At 49.4% G+C, this 14,564-nt stretch overlaps 1 long non-coding RNA gene across 2 annotated transcripts; it reads right to left on the minus strand.

Moving 5' to 3' along the window:
* Positions 1 to 403: 403 nt before the first annotated feature.
* Positions 404 to 8,887, minus strand: LOC120102995 (uncharacterized). Of its 2 annotated transcripts, XR_010066666.1 has the most exons (4): positions 3,908 to 8,887; positions 3,171 to 3,254; positions 2,053 to 2,187; positions 404 to 498 (listed from the first exon to the last, which is right to left on the minus strand). It is a non-coding gene; the product is annotated as an uncharacterized LOC120102995 (long non-coding RNA). The 2 variants fall into 2 exon arrangements; XR_005505029.2 differs by having other exon boundaries at positions 404 to 2,187; positions 3,908 to 4,162.
* Positions 8,888 to 14,564: the final 5,677 nt, after the last annotated feature.

The following is a 14,564-nucleotide window of genomic DNA, read 5'->3' on the forward strand; positions in this document are numbered from 1 at the left end:
CAGACTTTGATTACTGTGTTCACACAGTACCGGATGACACGACACGCAGCCAGCAGCAGGGGCATGTGACATCTATCTCTCTTAGAATTCTCTCCAGCAGTGGCCTTCAGAAAGACACACCACCGAGTCCTGGCCCCGGTGCAGGGTTGAGGCTTGACAAGTGTCTTGCGTTCTTGGGGTCCCAAGTCTGTTTTCTTTAAAGCCAGTGGGTCCCCTCTGCTAACGTGATGGACTTTTAATAAGGCTTTCTTTGGGTTGTTTTGTTTGTGTTTCTTTTTCAAGACAGGGTTTCTCTGTGTAGCCCTGGCTATCCTGAAATTCACTCTGTAGATTGGGCTGGCCTCGAACTCACAGAGAGCTGCTACCTCCTGAGTGCCGGGATTGAAGGCGTGTGCCACCACCACCCAGTTATAAGATTTTATTTTGGGGGTTGGGGATTTAGCTCAGCGGTAGAGCTCTTGCCTAGTGAGTGCAAGGCCCTGGGTTCGGTTCCCAGCTCTGAAAAAAAAGAAAAAAAAAGATTTTATTTTTGAGAGAGAGAGAGAGAGAGAGAGAGAGTGTTTTGTTCAGAAAAGGGTGTCTGGGGTCTAGAGAGATGGCTCAGCGGTTAAGAGCACTGACTGCTCTTCCAGAGGTCCTGAGTTCAGTTCCCGGCAACCACACGGTGGCCCACAACCATCTGTAATGGGATCCGATGCTCTCTTCTGGTGTGTCTGAAGAAAGTGACAATGTACTCATATAAATAAACAAATCTTTTAAAAAGAAAAAGAAAAGAAAAGGGTGTCTGATTCTCCTCAAGCTCTAGTCTCAAGCAGTTGTTAGCTCCCTGCTGTGGGGTCTGGGAACTTAATGGGTCTTCTGGAAGAACAGGGAGCTCGTGTAACCAAAGAGTCATCTCTCCAGGCCCTGTGGGCTTTCTCTTCTAAAGTGTCTGCTGAGCAAAAGAACACACTCTGTAACCCTGGCCTTCTCAGTTCCTCGTGCTTCAGAGGAGAGTTTATTTTTGGGAAAAGCCACCTTGTAGTGCCAACTTTGGAGACTAAAGTGGGGTTGGTGCTGGGCAATGCCATGTTTGGTCACGAATGGGGGTGACTAGAAACTAGCAGAAGGCGCTCTTTACTCTGGAGCTCCATCTCAAGATGAGCCCCATATTAGACTTCAGTGGCTCTGGGCTCCATCCCAAGTAAAAAAATAAAATAAATTCAGACCCCTGTTTCTAACTGCCTTGCTGTAAGACAATGTCAGGGTCATCTCTGGTCCTCAGTTTTCTTGTCTGTCAAATGGTGTCAAAGGAGTCTCCACTAGACGGAGAATGTCTTTCCCGAATGCTGACCTTAGAGCATTTGACCTTGCTTTATCTTGAAAATGTGTGTGTGCCTAGGGAGGCAGGAAGAGGGTGGAGCTGGAGTTGCAGGTCGCTGTGAGTCACTGAAATGGAACTCTGTCTTCTGGAAGAGCTGTAACTACTGAACTGTCTCTCCAGAACTTTGCGATTTTCTCTCTTTGAGTCAAGTTCCTGCTGTGCTGACCAGGCTGCCCTTGAACTCCTCCTCGGCTCAACAATTTGACCGCAGGCTCCTCGGGCACTTGACTACAGGCATACCATGTCAACTGACTTAGTCCTGACCTTTCATCATCAAATCCCTTTATCTAGAGACTTTCGGACCAGGCCCTGGTTACCCTTCAACAGTCAGCTGCTCCAGAGGCGCCACAATCTCATGGTGCAGTGTGTGAACATGACCACCAGGTGGCACTGGAGTCCCGGGCTAGACTTCATCAGCCCTCATTATCCTTGAGCTGCTCCGCAATTACTAAAAGCCCTCCCTGGGGCAGGCTCCACCACAGCCTTCCGAGACTGAAATGAATGGACTCGGCTTCTGCTCTGCACCAGGAAGCCTGGACGCTGGTGTGATCATTCCCGAGATTTCTGAAGGACCTTCCTCCTGCTCTCCTTCCCAAACCTTTAGTTCCACAATTCAGGACCCTCTGCCATCAAGGTCTATCTTCCAAGACAGAGGCAGAAGGTTTTAAGGGAAAAAGAGAGAAACGCACCGCACAGGCTTCTTGGCAGGCGGTAGAGGGAAATGCTGAGAACCGGGCGTTACTAGGCTGGCCTGGAAAGGGGCCTGGGCCAGCAGCAGCTGGAGGTTGCTGAAGCAGAAGAGGCCTGTGGCTTCCTGTGAAGAACTGAGGAGACACGTCCTTTAAGCAGATGGCTGGGGGGAGGGGTGGAAGACTAGGAAGCTCAGGCCTCCTGGTAAGGAGAGGAAAGGGGTCCCAGGAAGGCACACGGAGCGCCTGAGCAGAGCTTTCTCTTGCCTCGCAGCCTTTGCCATCTCCAAAGATAGACAGGCAAGACAAACAGTGTCACTAATGTGAAGCTATGTGCCGTGAAGCTACCCGGAAGAATCAGGGGAGGGAACAGGTCGGTTTGCTCATACAGACAGCCAAGTCCAAGCACCTAGTCACAAGTACCCAAGTTTCAGTGCCCAACCTCAGAAACTCAGATAGAGAAACCCAGCCCCAAGTACTCGGCCTCAAAATCCCAGCTGACTCCCAGTTCCCCACTGCATGCACTACTGTGCAAGGGGAACACGTAATGCCCTGTCAGAGGCTGTGCGGGTGGGGGTAGGAAGGAGGGGGAGGGGACGGGAGGGGAGGGGAGGTGTGGCTAGCTCAGGACACACGAACCCAGGACACACGATTCGATTCAGAGGTTCTTTATCCGAACGGACAAATGGTTCCAGATGAAAGCTTGGCGCCAATCGTTCTTACAGGATCTGTTTACTGAACTGACTTGTCCCTCTAGCCAACACCAAGGAAATGCCAGTCTGGTCATGCAAATAATCACACAGCTCAAACTGGGGCAACCCGACTGCCTTTGCTGGACACATGCAGCTTGTTTGTCCAGAGTCGTGTCTCCTGTCACAAATACGGAGAGGCCTCTGTCCTTAACAAGGTCGGGAGCAGAGCACTCTGCTGGAACCTTTACTGAGCAAAGGGCAGGGGACTGCCACGCCTTGCACCGCTGCATGACAGAGCCTCTCTGTGTGTGTCTGGGCCTCTGCCTCACCACTGTCTAGCTTCTGTGGCGGCCAGAGGTCACCTTACAGAAGCTCATTCTCTCCTTAGGGTTTGCCAGCCGGTATCTATCCATGGGACCATCCTACCTGTCTGAGCAGGAACTCTTGATGAGCCAATGGGGCATTCAGCTTTCAGCATCCACCACTGCCAGGGGCACCCGAGATCCTAACCTACAGAAAGAGGGGAGTGTTTTCACTTAGCAGTGAATCCACAGCCATTTTCTCTGAACCTCCCAACCCAAGTCAGGGCCTCCTACGGTCTTTAAGTCCGGGTGCCTTCAGGCAGACAGGGGAACAGGCCACATTCCTTGTTTCTCACTACCACTGTGCTCTTCCTGGACCACTTGGGGGCATCAAAATTCTGGTATCCATGTCTTACTAGAGAGGTCACTGTCTAGTCAGTCTCAGGTACGGCTTGGCCTTTAGAATGAAAATGGAGATAAACAAATTGATTCTCCAGGCCAGCCGTTATAGTGCGCAGATGGGGATAGACACCCCTGCTTTACCATATCCTGCTTTTATGCACGAAGTAAGGAAGCCCGGTGTGGTGGTGGCGGTGCACGCCTTTAATCCCAGCACTCGGGAGGCAGAGGCAGGCAGATCTCTGAGTTTGAGACCAGCCTGGTCTGCAGAGTGAGTTCCAAGACAGTCAGGGCTACACAGAGAACCCTGTCTCCAAAAGAAGAGGAGGAGAAGGAGGAAGAGGGGAGGAGGAGGAAAAGGAGGAGGAAGAGGAGGAGGAGGAGGAGGAGGAGGAAGAGGAAGAAACAGTAAAGAAGCATGCCTGAGCACCCAGCCGTGAGTATCAAGTCCAAGTCTCTCACCTCAGAACTTATCTCCAAGTCCACATATCCGGCATCCTGCACATGTTAACCCTTACAGCCATCCTCCGGAATATTCTTAGGCATTCCACCAAAGCACAGAGAGGTTAATTAACTTTCCTAAGGCAGATAACCAGCATTTATCCCGGAAAGCCTGCCTAGAACAGTTTCTTGAAACCGAAGGGACTCCATGAGTCATGTCTCATTACAACCACTGTGCCAGGCCACTGTAACTTCCCTCTGACTAACCCACCCTCCTCACCCACCATCAACTGTTCAGCCTAGAACAAATATTGTTCTGAAGTTCAGGGAATGAAACCCCGGGGCGTGTACATGCTAGACATGCCTGCCACCAGTGAGCTAACAACCTCAGTCCTAGTATTTGTATATGATTTGTGTATAATGCAAATCTATTTACAGTCCCTGATTTGTTTATTTATTATATGTAAGTACACTGTAGCTGTCCTCAGACACACCGGAAGAGGGCATTAGATTCCATTACAGATGGTTGTGAGCCACCATGTGGTTGCTGGGAATTGAACTCAGGACCTCTGGAAGAGCAGTCAGTGCTCTTAATCACTGAGCCATCTCTCCAGCCCCCTGGAAGACACCTGTAAGGTCCTCCTATTATAGGTCCCCAGTGTCTATTCTTGTTAAAAAGTTATGGGTGAATACAATGGTCCACTTCTGTATCCCAGTGGTCAGGGGCATAAGACAGCAGGATTCAGACTTTGAAGTCAGACTGGGTTATGCAGTGCAACCTTGTGTCCAAACAAACAAAATAAAAATAAAAGGCCAAGACTGGGTAGATGACTCAAGTCAGTGAAGTGCTTGTCACACAAGCGTAAAACTAGAAGCTAGGTCTTCCAGAACCATGGAAAACAGCCTAGTGTGACGTCATGTGCCTGTAATCCCAGGGCTGGGGAGGTAGACACAGAATCCCTGGGGCTTGACGGCCAACTGGACTAGCCAGGTTCAGTGAGAGAGCCTGTGTCAAAAACTAAGATGGGGGCTGGAGAGATTGCTCAGTGGTTAGAGCACTGACTGCTCTTCCAGAGGTCCTGAGTTCAAATCCCAGCAACAGATGGTGGCTCGCAACCATCTGTAATGGGGTCCAATGCTCCCTTCTGGTGTGTCTGAAGACAGCTACAGTGTACTCACCTACAATAAATAAATAAATAAATAAATAAATAAAAATTTGGAAAAAAACTAAGGTGGAGAGGGACTGAGAACGGCATCCAGTATCAACCTCTGGTTCCCTCATTCCTGTCTGTGCACACATACGTATGTACACACTGAGCTGGGCTTGATGATTCAGGTTGATCATTCCAGGAACCTGGAGACTAAAGCAAGAAGATCACAAGTTCAAGGTCTACCTGAGTGACAGATCGAGAACCACTCTTTTTTTTTTTTTTTTTTTTTTTTTTTGGTTCTTTTTTTCAGAACTGGGGACAGAACCCAGGGCCTTGCGCTTCCTAGGCAAGCGCTCTACCACTGAGCTAAATCCCCAACCCCTCGAGAACCACTCTTAAACAAACAAAGAGTAAAGAGAGGTCAGAAGATAATGCTCAGGGCTTGTACTTACCATGCACAGTGCCCTGGACTCTCCCCCTGCCCCCCCATGTGGTGAAAATATATTGTTGGGAACCTTTTTGCTTTGCCTATATTTCTTGGGGCTGTTTCATTTTATTTTATATTTGAGACAGGATCTCACTACTTAGCCTTAGATGGCCTGGAGTTCCCTATGTGTCCAAACCTGGTTTTGAACTCAGAGATCCCCAGGCCAATGCCTCTCGGAGTGCTCAGATTAAAGGCATGGACCATCATACCTCACCCTGACCTAGGGCACTTAATTGTTTTAATTTCATTTAATTAATTTGTTTGTTTGGGTATTTTGCACCACATGTGTGTCTAATACCCTTGGGGGCCAGAGGAAGGCAACAGATCCCCGAGATTAACAGATAGTTGTGAGCTAATATGTGTGTGCTAGGAATTGAACTCAGGTCCTTTGGAAGAGCAGCCAGTGCTCTTAACCACTGAGCCATCTCTCTCCAGCCCTCTATTCTCATTATTATTCTTACTTATGTGTATGTTTGGTCATTATTGTTAACTATGCAGTATATTTGCATGTGCTGTTGTGGGTGATGGGAATCGAACTCAGGTCCTTTGGAAGATTAGTGCGTGCTCTAAAACCCTGAGCCGTCTCTCCAGCCAAGGGCAATTATGATATGCATAACTAACATGAAACTTTTTACCCTCAGGAAGTCCACAGTCATAATCCCACCAGTGCCCTCCTTTGGCAAGGCGTGGTTTCTGGGACTACGGGCTGACGTCATGTCGGGGGCTTGGCCCGAATGAGTTTTTACTTCCTGATTGGCGGTTATGGACAGCTTCACGAAGCTCGCCTCTGTAGCAGTTGACCTGATGAGGCAAAGCGACAGAAGGCTTCTACGAACGCCCCAGCATCTTCAGGGGACAGGGCCAAACAGCTCCTGCCTCTGGGGCGGGGGGCGGGGCGGGAATGACAACCGAGGGGATCAGCACTATTGTGGGACCGCTCTCTGCAGCAGGAGACACAGAGGGTGTGACCCAGCCTCTCACCCAGTGCAGCTATTTCGGGGACTCTGATCTCAATGAGGAAAGTCCCAGAGGCAGCCACGCCTATCCACTCATCCCCTTTAACACATCTCTCCTCTTCCCCCAACCCCAAACTTAAAAGTTAAAAGTACTGCAGGAGTGGGAGACCACAGCCCTTGTCTCCCTCACGTCGTCGCACTCGGAACAAGAATCCCGCCCTCCGGACCTGTATGCTTGACTGTACTTGGTTGATTGACAGGCTGCATGAAGCTCCCAGAATCCCAACTCTTGGAAGGGAGGAGGCTGGCGGCGAGTTTGAGGCAAGCCTACCAACACAGAAAGACCCTATTTGAAAGAGACAACAGCAAAGAAAACAAAAAGAAAAACCAAGCAAACATCTGGACTGGGGATGTAGCTCAGTGGTAGAATGCTTGCCTAATGAGCATGAGACCCTCCCTAGGTTGGATCCTCAGCAAATTCCAGACCAGCCTGGGATACAGGAGAGCCTGTCAAACAGACAACAAAGGAACAAACGGGACCCCTTTGTTGGTTTGCATATGGGAACTGCTTTATCCTAGTTTTCCCCACTGACCTTGATCATACCACCGATTTGCCTGTGGCTAGAGCCGTTTCGCTTCAGCTCTATGGACCACACTCTGTGCATGAGGAGATGAACTTTTCAGTGCCCATGTCCTGGGAGAGGAGACCTCTTGAGTCATTGATCCAGCAGTGAGCTGAGACCAGACCCCTGTGTCTGGCAGTGGTCTGGTGTGAGGACCACACACTCACTTGTCTCATGGAATCTCACTCTCTTCTCTCTCCACAAGCCCCTCCCCCCCCAAACCTCAGCTGGCCTTGCCACTTCATTTCTCTGAGGTTCCTCTGACAAAGGAGTTTCCCAATCTCCCTGTTACGGCTGTGTGTGGAGGGGGGCCAGGTTCTCAAAGGGGGGGGGGGTTGCTTTGTTTTGTTTTGGAAAGAAAATTCCGATGATTGAACTTGGCCCTCATAGACACTCCACCCTCACCCTTCCCTCCTCAGAGGTCCTGTGAAGTCCTAGGGTCCTCTTTCAGGACCTTCAAGAACATCCTAGGGCAGGGGTTGGGGATTTAGCTCAGTGGTAGAGCGCTTGCCAAGCAAGCGCAAGGCCCTGGGTTCGGTCCCCAGCTCCGAAAAGAAAAGAACATCCTAGGGCAAGTTTTTTCCATGTTCCAACCAAGAGTGGGACATTCCTCTGTATAAAATCCTTCTATAGCTCCCTATTGACAGCCCTAAAGTCACTCAGGAAGACATAGGAGGCTGTGGCCTGGGTCTCTATTTCTAGCCAAGGCTCCTCCCCTCTCTCTCCCTACCAGGCTCTGGCCAAAGGGAACACCTTAGCTTTTTCCTTGTCCTGAGATTTTTGTTTGTTTGTTTGTTTGCTTGCTTGCTTTTTGCTTTTTGAGACAAGGTTTCTTCCTGTAGCCTGGCTGTCTGGGAACTCCCTCTGTAGACCAGGCTGGCCATGGACTCCGAGATCTGTCTGCCTCTGCCTCCCGAGTGCCGAGACTAAAAGTGTGTTACCACACACCCGACTTCCGTGAGATACTTGTATGTAGGTCCCCTCCTCTGGGACGATCCTCCTTGATTATCCGTCACCTCTCTTCAAGCTAATTCCTTACCCTTGAGCATGGAAGACTGGGTATGAGTCCCTTGGTCAGCTGAGGACCAGGAAGTGACTCAGCCTTCCCTCTTCTGACACCCTCCCCTGTGGCCAGGCTGAACTTACAGCGCTTTGGCCTCTGGGCTTTTGTCTCTGCGGTTCTTCAGACCTGTCCTTTCTTTACCTTGTGAAACTGAGGTGACTTGGAAAGATCCTCCGTGGCCACCAAGCCTGGTGTATGGCTCGCTGGGTACGAAGCCCAGGGCTGCGTGCACACTAGGTCAACATTCTACCAACAGAGCACAGCCCCTGCTCTTCCCTCCCCAGCTTGCACTTTTTCTCCCAATCTTAGTTTCAAAGTCACTTCCTCTAGGGCTTTGTGTGGAGGCACACACACCTCTAACACCAGAACTCTGTGAGACAGAGGCAGGAGGATTTTGGTTTCAGGCCAGCCAGGGCTATGTAGACAGAACCTGCCTAAACAAACAAACAAACAAATAAAAATCGGCATTTTCCCTAGAGGGGAGAGGGAGAGGTACCATGTTCATTGCTGTGGAACCCGACCCTTTTTCTTTGTACTTTTGTTTTTAATTCTACCCCCCTACCTCCCCTCAAACAGGATTTCTCGGGCTGGAGAGATGGCTCAGGGGTTAAGAGCACTGACTGCTCTCCCAGAGGTCCTGAGTTCAAATCCCAGCAACCACATGGTGGCTCACAACCATCTGTAATGAGATCCGATGTCCTCTTCTGCTGTGTCTGAAGACAGCTACAGTGTTCTTATATATAATAAATAAAATTTTAAAACAAAACAAAACAGGGCTTCTCTGTGTAGCCCTCGCTGCCTCAGACTCACAGAGTTCACCTGTCTCTGTCTCCTGAGGGCTGGGATTAAAGGTGTGCGCCACTGCCACCCTGTTCTTTATAGCCTTCCTCTTCCCCTTCCTCCTCTTCTTCCTCTTCCTCCTCCTCTTCCTCCTCTCCTTCCTCTTATTTTATCTCTTATTCAAATACGGGTTATGGGAGGGGAGGGGTACCCTGTTGCTGTATCCTCCTGTGATAATTGTGGGTATAGAATCTGAATTAAGGTCAGTTCTCAGTAGGAATTTATTGAATGGATGAATAGTTTCTACTCAGTATTTCTCCAGGTCAGTGAGCACACTACTTTTCAAAGATATATTTAATAATAATAATAATCATAATTATTATTATTATTATTATTATTATTGCTTGTTTTGCTCGGCAGTGGTGGCACATACCTTTAATCCCAGGACTGGTGAGGTAGAGGCAGGCAGATCTCTGCGAGTTTGAGGCTAGCCTGGTCTATAGAGAGAGTTCCAGGACAGCCAGGGCTACACAGAGAAACCCTGTCTCAGCAACAAACAAACAAACAAACAAACAATTATTTTTGTGAGGCAGGGTTTCACAAAGTAGTCTTGGTTGGCCTGGAACTATGTAGACCAGGCTGGCCTTGAACTCTGGTGCGAGGCTGTCAGATTTCCTTGAACTGGAGTTCAAGGTTGTGAGCCACCATGTAGAGATGCTGGAATTTGAACCCAGATCCTCTGAAAGAGCAGCCAGTTCTCTTAACCATTAAGCCATCTCTCCAGGCCCACCTTTTCTTAAATTTAACTTGTTGAGTATGTGTGGGCATGTGTCGACGTGTATATACGTGTTTATGTATGTGCACACATATGTTTGTATTCCTTAGTGGTGCAGAGGTCAATGGCAAGTGTTTTCCTCCATTACTCTCCCCTTGTTCTTTTCAGCCAGGCTGTCTCAAAACCAGAGCTCACCTGCTTGGCTAATAAGATCCCCTCTGCCCCTGCAGCACCTGGGGCTCCGAGAAAGCACCAGAAGCAGCTTCCTGACCTTACGCTTCAGACTCCCCTCCATTTGCCTCCTGCCATTTGCCTCCTGCCGGGATTGCAGGCATGTGCCACCACAATGGTTCTAGGTGGCACACAAACCCAGAGCTTCGTGCATGCTAGGCAAGCCCTCTACCAGTGGAGCTACGTCCCCAGCCCCGTTACTTTTCTAGGTGTACAAATAGGATCATACCCTGTAACCCAGGGCTGGCCCCAAATGCATCACCCTCCTGGCTTAGCTTCCTGACTTGCAAGGATGCACCATTTGCCCAGATTCCAGGCAATCGCGGCTTTTAAGTTGTCTGGGGCGTCTTGATCCCTGGTAGAGAAGAGGCTCTCAGGTTTGGTCTCTTTGTTTTCTGCAGCCTTTGTAGAGGTGGTGTTCTCTGGCTACTCTGCCCCTGTGCCTGATCCATCTGCTCCCCTTCCCGCCTTCCTCAGCGCCCCCACCCCCTTCCCACCTGCACTGAGATTCCAAAACCTGATCTGGGCCTGACAGGAAAGGGAGGATCCAAGAAACAGGCCACTCAGCTCCCCACTCCCTGTAAATCCTATCACCCTCCTGGTTGTCACCACTCTGGGCAGCAGCTGGAGCCATCCTCTGGAGACAGAGGTCAGAACTCACCACCCTTCCACCAACTGTCCTCCTAGAAGAAAACCCAGTGCCCTTGCTGTGACCTACAAGGCTTAGCCACCCCTCATTGGCCTTCGTCCCTAGAGCGCACCCCCTAAGCTGCTGTCTGTGAGCAGCCTCCCCTCTCAGACCTTTGCTTCTGCCCTCCTAGTGCTGGCTCCCTGCAGCCTGGCTTCCCCAGGGAACCACAGGGCCTCCTTTCCTCTTTGATGCTTCCTCCCTCTTCCCTGGCAGATGAAAACTCCTCCTCCTCCTCAGCCTCTGGCCCCTCCTCAGCCTCTGGCTCCACCGCTAGCTTTATTATCACATCTCTGCAGAGTGACCGAAGGGCTCTCGAAATTGCTTGTTTGTTCTCTGTTCCCTGCTGGACTGTGAGACCTGTGAGAGCTCAGGAGGGAGGGGGAGAGGTGGAGGGGAAGAGAAAATGAATTATGGAAAAGAAGGAAGGGGAATAGAGGGAAGAAGAAAGGAGGGGAGGGGAGGAGGGGAGGGAGAGGGGGGAAGGCTGGAGGATCTGGGTTCACACCCACACTTGAGGGACGCAACGGTGGCTAGGTGCTCAAACCAACCCTGGCCTGGCTCTGAACAGCCAGGTTATGTGAGGCCCTGTTTGAAGTGGAGGTGGAAATGACAAACCAAGCATGGCCTATGATCCCTGACCTCCGGAGGCTGGGGACCGCTGGGGTCACTGGGCTGTTTGAGCTAGCAAGACCCTGATCCAGCCCCACCCCACCCCCACCTCACCTCCAAAAAACAAAAAACCAATAAGGTGTTGAGGTAGGAGAGGACAACGTTGATTTTCTCACCACTAGGCGGGAGTATTTTAAGCTTCCACCTCGCGTAGCTCATGTGGGTGAGGCCCTGGGTTCAATCCCGAGCACCACAAACAAAGCAAAAAGCCTCCCCAACTGAACAAACTGGTTGGAATTCAGGAAGAGACAGACTAGACCTAGGGACTGGAATAGAAAGTCTAGAAATAGCGCGGGGTGCACGTGGGAACCCAGGGGTTGATAAAGGTGGCCCGTCGGAGTGAGGAGGGAGTCTCTAATACACGGGCTTGGGGTGACCAGGTGGCCAGCTAGGGGGCAGAAATAGATCTGTGCTCTCGGGGAGCACTAGGACGAGCCCCAAAGGAGCCAACATTCAAGGGCTGAAATAAAACCGTAAAAACAAACAGGAGAGAGAACTCAGGAGGCTTTGCAACCTCATAGTGGGGAAGTCTAACGATGACTGAGAAGGCAAAAATAAATAAATAAATAAAATTAATAACGGCAACACATGAAAACCCAGCGGAAAACGCCACAGATCAACTCGTAAGATGAATGACAAACGGGGAGGGGCTGTGTTGGCAGCTCAGATCACAAAAGGCCGTTTTGCTAATTTTTAATGAGTTCTCGGAAATTGGTGAAAAGGACCAACGGCCTAGTAAAAAGCCGGGCACAGTCCAACACCTGAGAGTTCCCAGAAGAGCAACCAAACAGCTTTGCATACCGAAAGAGTGCTTGTTCAGCGTCCACAAAGCTGCAAGTTCGATTCCCAGTATCAGATAAACAAGGCAGCGTGGTGCACACTCCTAAACTACATAGTGTGTACAGGAGTAGCTTGGGTGCCTGAGAACCTGTCTCAAAACAAAGAAAGGGGGCACACACACACACTCTCATACACACACACACACTCAGAATACACTCTCATACACACACACATACACACATACACACACACTCTCATACACACACACTCACAATACACTCTTATACACACACACATACACACACACTCTCATACACACAAACACACACACATACACACACACTCACAATACACTCTCATACACACACACACCACGCACACATACACACACATACACACATACATATATAAAAACACACATATACACACATACATACACATACATACACACACACATACATACATACATACACACACTCACAATACACTCTCATACACACACACCACACACACATACACACACATACATACATACATACATACATACATACATACATACACATATACACTCAATATACTCTCATATACACACACACACATACATACACACACACACTCAATACACTCTCATACACACACATACATACATACATACATATATACATACATACACACACTCACAATACACTCTCATACACACACATACACACACACACACACACACACACACACACACACACACACACACACACACACACACACCCCGAGAGGTGGTTCAGGGGTTAGGAGCATGGGCATCTACCCTACATAGATGCCCACTACTGGCACCCCCTTCTGGACAGTGCACTCAACACACATGCAGGCACTACTAAACCCTTAAATAAAAATGACCAATTTTTGTCGTAAGACGAAAGTGCTGTCATTCATGTGGACAGAAACTGGCAAAGGTTTGAACAGGACATTTAGGCTGAATCCATCAAAATTACAACCACATCCAGACATCCCTGTCTCTGGGCTTTTTTATTCTTTAGGTTTTCTTTTTTTTTCTTTCTTTCTTTTTTTTTTTTTTTTCTTTTTTCTTTTTTTCGGAGCTGGGGACCGAACCCAGGGCCACCACTGAGCTAAATCCCCAACCCCTCTTTAGGTTTTCTTGACCGAGTGAGAAGGTGCATACCTAGAACGTTGTTCTCCACCATGTTATCTGCAAAGGTGCGAGGGAGAGACTGGAAACAGGCCCCATGTCTGTCCCAGACTTGGGGTTCCTACAGCCCAGGCTGGCCAGGTGATGGACTACCATGTAGTGACCCAGAAGAATAAGGAACTGTTCATGGCAGCATTTACATGTGATCCTGTCACCTGGGGCGCCACAACAGCCTGGGCTACATAGAAATTTCCCCTCGATCTCGAAAGGGGGCATGGTGCCTAGAATGGAGCTTAATAATAGAACACTGGCCTGGCAGGTTCAACTGAAACATTAAAAAATTAAGCTGGGGGGGGGGGGGCTGGAGAGATGGCTCAGCGGTTAAGAGCACTGACCGCTCTTCCAGAGGTCCTGAGTTCAAATCCCAGCAACCACATGGTGGCTCACAACCATCTGTAATGGGATCTGACGCCCTCTTCCGGTGTGTCTGAAGACCATGACAGTGTACTCACATACATTAAAAAAAAAAATCTTAAAAAAAAAAAAAATTAAGCCGGTTGTGGTGGCGCATGCCGGTAGGATTTGCTGAAGGAGGCAGAGGCAGGAGGATCACGAGTTCGAGGCCAGCCTGGTCTACACATTTTTTGGTTGGGGATTTAGCTCAGTGGGGTTGGGGATTTAGCTCAGTGGTAGAGCACTTGCCTAGAAAGTGCAAGGCCCTGGGTTCGGTCCTCAGCTCTGAAAAAAAGAAAAAAAAATTAAGTGAATGATACCATAACTGCGTGTCCGTACAGGGCTGGCAATGTAGTCGAATTGCTAGAGCCATTGCCTCGCGCAGGCAAAGCCTTGGACTCCGCTCTTGGCTCCACATAAAATTAGAAGTGGTGGCGCACCCCGATGGTTCTAACACCTTTTTTTTTTTTAAGTTTTATTTTATTTATGAGTACACTGTCGCTGTCCTCAGACACACCAGAAGAGGGCATCAGATCCCATTACAGATGGTTGTGAGCCACCATGTGGTTGCTGGGATTTGAACTCAGGACCTCTGGAAGAGCAGTCAGTGCTCTTAACCGCTGAGCCATCTCTCTCCAGCCCAGTTCTAACACCTTTAATCACAGCACCGGGGAGGGAGAAGCAGGCAGATCTCTGTGAGTTCAAGGCCAGCCTTAGAACAAATTCTAAGACAGCCAGGGCTACACAGCGAGACCCTGTCTCAAAACACAAACAACAGCAACAACAACAACAAACAACGAATCTTCAACACTGGGTAGGAAGATCAGAAGTTCAAAGTCACCTATGGGACAACTTAGTAAAGTTCAAGGCCAAAACAA

The sequence above is a fragment of the Rattus norvegicus genome, chromosome 5, assembly GCF_036323735.1.
Source record: "Rattus norvegicus strain BN/NHsdMcwi chromosome 5, GRCr8, whole genome shotgun sequence".
Lineage (NCBI taxonomy): Eukaryota > Metazoa > Chordata > Mammalia > Rodentia > Muridae > Rattus > Rattus norvegicus.